The 4,242-nt window shown below is 41.4% G+C and overlaps 1 long non-coding RNA gene across 1 annotated transcript; it reads left to right on the top strand.

Moving 5' to 3' along the window:
• Positions 1–2,326: 2,326 nt before the first annotated feature.
• LOC109212443 lies at positions 2,327–3,253 on the top strand. Its single transcript, XR_002065847.1, has 2 exons — positions 2,327–2,601; positions 3,066–3,253. It is a non-coding gene; the product is annotated as an uncharacterized LOC109212443 (long non-coding RNA).
• The last annotated feature ends 989 nt before the right edge of the window (positions 3,254–4,242 follow it).

Raw genomic sequence — 4,242 nt, 5'->3', positions numbered from 1 at the left:
TGGTGATGGCCTTAGACATAATATAATTGATGGCCTTGCTTTTTCAACTCGGTGTGGGCGAGTCTTAGCCGTTATTTGGCGATAGCGGCGCTTAGCCTTAGTCCCAGTTCGGGCGCGGTCGAACTACCGGTCGTGATAGTAAAAAACGCGGCCTCATAGTTTGACCGGGGCCGAACTTTACGTGGCCCGAATCTTAATTCGAGTTGGGGGAACTTACTTGAATGGCGAGGGTGCCTATCCTGCGCTTTTATTTGTTGGAGGTCGGGCTTTGCTTTCACAGATGAAGGCGTTTGCCTTAGTCTCGGTTCAACTGTGGTTGAACTTGCTAAAGTTGAGGACGAAGGCGTCCATCCTTGTAGTTCGAGCGAGGTCGAGCTCGTTGGATTCAATAGCGAAGGCGCATAGCCTGAGTCTAGGTTCGACCGTGGCTGGACTTACTGGTGAAGGCACGCAGCCGGAGTCCCAGTTCGACTGTTGTTGGACTTTGTTAAATTTGGTGGCGAAGGCTCATAGCCTGTCTTGGTTCAACCGTGGTTGAACTTGTTGGTGAAGGCGCGTAGCTCGTCTTGGTTCAACCGTAGTTGAACTTTTTGGCGAAGGCGTATAGCCTTGATATAATGGCGAAGGCACATAGCCTGAGTTCCGGTTCAACTGTTGTTGAACTTAGTCGATTTTGATGGCGAAGGCTCATGGCCTGAGTCCCGGTTCAACTGTTGTTGAACTTAGTCGATTTTGATGGTGAAGGCTCACGGCCTGAGTCCCGGTTCAACCGTAGTTGAACTTTCTGGTGAAGGCGCATAGCCTGGATTGAATGGCGAAGGCGCATAGCCTGAGTTCCAGTTCAACTGTTGTTGAACTTAGTCGATTTTGATGGTGAAGGCTTATGGCCTGAGTCCCGGTTCAACTGTTGTTGAACTTTCTTGTGAAGGCGCATAGCCTGGATTGAATGGCGAAGGCGCATAGCCTGAGTTCCAGTTCAACTGTTGTTGAACTTAGTCGATTTTGATGGCGAAGGCTCATGGCCTGAGTCCCGGTTCAACCGTAGTTGAACTTTCTGGTGAAGGCGCATAGCCTGGATTGAATGGCGAAGGCGCATAGCCTGAGTTCCAGTTCAACTGTTGTTGAACTTAGTCGATTTTGATGGCGAAGGCTCATGGCCTGAGTCCCGGTTCAACCGTAGTTAAACTTTCTGGTGAAGGCGCATAGCCTGGATTGAATGGCGAAGGCGCATAGCCTGAGTTCCAGTTCAACTGTTGTTGAACTTTCTTGGTTCGTGGGTTTTTGGGAGCTGAAGCTCGGTTTTGATTCGAGATCTTGAGCAGCTTAATCGTTATCTTCCCAACCAGGGTATGTAGGCTGTCTCGAAGCGATTCTCGATTCGAGATTCCTCCGTGCTGGTTTCCGGCCGGAGCCCTTATCAGGGATGTGGGAGATCTCTTACGAAGATTCTCCCCAAAAGAGAGGGGGGGGCTTCTTCTTCTTGTTTGCACCATCCGATAGATGAGAAACAGAGGAACTGGATCCCGATTCGAGATCTTCGAGTTCCGTCGGCCTGATATGCCGCTTTGGCTTGTTTATGCGGGGCTGCTCTTCTTTTTCCGGCGTTTCTTTCCTTTTGGTCCATGGAAGAACTACGCGATTTTGCTATGAAATCCCCACAGACGGCGCCAAATTGTTTGCTCAAAAGTTATTACATATCTTGTGAGTGTAAAACAATACAAATAATCACGGGATAATCATAGCAAATCGTAATAATCCGTTGGACTAAATGAAAGAAACGAGAATAAGGTGCTCAGAATTAGGGGGAGAAACATTCGAAACTTTTATTGATAATATTTGTTTGGTCTGCCTCTCCATGAAGAGGTTGACGCCTTACAATGGTGTTTTCTCTTCCCATAAGATGGGTATATTTTTTCCTTCTCTCTCCTCTCTATAGTGGTGAAGAAGCAGCCCCCTTTCTAGGGCTTCCACTCTTAGTATTTATAGCTGTGGGCTTTGTGAGCTAGCAATAAGTGGCCGTGACCACGTTGGGATCTCGCCTTTATGGTGGCGGATAGGCCATGGCCTTGTCGATCGAGCCGGATGCGGGTTGAACATCGTCAATTCTAAGTGGTCGTACCACTAATTAATCATGAATTAGCTTGAAACGGGATTAGCCTCGTTAATTATCGTGGGGTCGGGTTCTGACCCATACAAATTGCTTTAGAAGTTGTGTTAACCGAATTCTCATCTCTAACCATCTTTGCTCCTTTCTTCACGCTACTCTCCTTACATTTAAATCAAACAAAAACAAGTTTTCTAGGACGAGAAAGAGAACCATTTCCAATATTGCTGCTGCCATTGTCATTGTGAAATGCAAATGTCAATGTCAATGTCAAAGGCTCAAATACCACCAATTTTTTTGGTGTTTTTCAACTTATTAATCTTCATTTCCTCAACGGAAGCAGCACCAATATCTTTTGATTGGGTTCAACAAGAATTCCTTAAGGCTCACAATGATTAAAGAAGCAGTGTTGGTGTTCCTCCTTTGCAATAGGATGCTAATTTAGCCTCTTTTGCACTTGATTGGGCTACTCAACGTAAGCAGGATTGTAAGTACAGGTAAAAAAGAAAATATAGCTCGTGAGCAAATAATATTTAAAATAAGTTTCATGAATGACCTGCTTGTAACTTAAATCCTATGCCTACGAGGCGATCAAGAAAGTCGTGACCTCGAATTCGTGACCTCCTGGTCACATGACAGCAGCTTTACCAGTTACGCCAAGACAATGCACTTAACACACTTCTTAATTCATCCTGTTTTGAGTCAGGTACCTAGATTTAGCCTTATCCGCCCATTTGAGGGGGGGGGGGGGTGTTCTAGAATAGAAGCTATGGGTTCATCTGAATCCATATTTTCGTCTCAAACCCTGTATATCTATCAAAAAATACATTAAATATGTACAAATAGTACATTTTGAACTCACTAAATTAGATAGAACGTGGTGTAATTCTGAATTTGAACACATAAAGTATACATCCTAGATCCGCCTCTATATTTTACATTCCTAAATTTACATTTACAGGCAACATTCAACCGGGCCTTATGGAGAGAACATCTTCTGGCAGCTATACAAAGAGACACCTACAACTGGTGTAGTGCAAAAATGATTCTCAGAAAAGAAGTTTTTCGATGAGGTAAATAATGTTTGCAAATGCCAACCTGAAAAGGAAGGATGTGAATGTGGGCATTACTTGAATGTGGTTTGGAAAACTACCAAGAAAGTTGGATGCAGTGGCTTTGTTTATTGCAATGATCAAAAGGGTGTTTATATTGTTTGCTCATATGATCCTATAATTAGCAATGTTAAAGGTGTCAATCCTTTGAATCCTGGTGATTTAACAACTAATTCCACCAATCATTGAAGCTAGTTAATGCTAATTAGGTGTTAACCTCTCAGTTTTTGATAACTAATTTTGGTGTATATGTTTGATCGATAAATAATGATTTTGATTTGCAATCACATTGTAAGGATCAATGAATGGAAATTGGGTCATTTATAGGAAACTATATTACCATCCCTATTCAAGTTTTACTATAATTACATTTTATATACCCAATTACCATTTATGTACATTTTAAGGGAATTAATGATAATAATTAGTGTTCTAAAATCACTCTAACGTATATTCCACTCCCCCCATGTTTCTCTCTCCACATCCCACCCCCTCTCCCCCACGTATCTTGCACAAGAGAGCAGCGATTCCATCATTGACAACCATTAAAAAGCTTTGAAGCTTTGAATTCGAATTTCGGTTTTCAAAAAATATTATTTGTTTGAATTGGGTGTTGTTGCAAAGAATTGGGAATTCTCTCTACATCTCTCTCTCTATCTCTTAATCCCTAATTTCAGTAATTTAAAGCAAAGCAAAAGAGAGGAGAAATTCCACCATTGACAGCCATTAAAAAGCTTTGAAGCTTTGAATTCAAATTTGGGTTTTCCAAAATCATTATTTGTTTGGATTTGGTGTTGATGCAAATAATTGAGAATATGGTTCGGAGTTTATATCTCAATTTTGAGGGTATTTTGGTGAAGATTAGACTTGATTTTGGCTGAATTTCAGATTGAAACTCGAAGAAGAAGAAGACGACATGATATACATTATATTTACGAAATTGTAGTAATATATATATATATATATATATATATATATATATATATATATATATATATATATATATATATATATATATGTGTGTGT

The sequence above is a fragment of the Nicotiana attenuata genome, unplaced genomic scaffold (assembly GCF_001879085.1).
Source record: "Nicotiana attenuata strain UT unplaced genomic scaffold, NIATTr2, whole genome shotgun sequence".
Taxonomy (NCBI): Eukaryota; Viridiplantae; Streptophyta; class Magnoliopsida; order Solanales; family Solanaceae; genus Nicotiana; species Nicotiana attenuata.
Note: the sequence above shows the minus strand (reverse complement) of the source record. Positions and strands in the feature narration are given on the sequence as shown.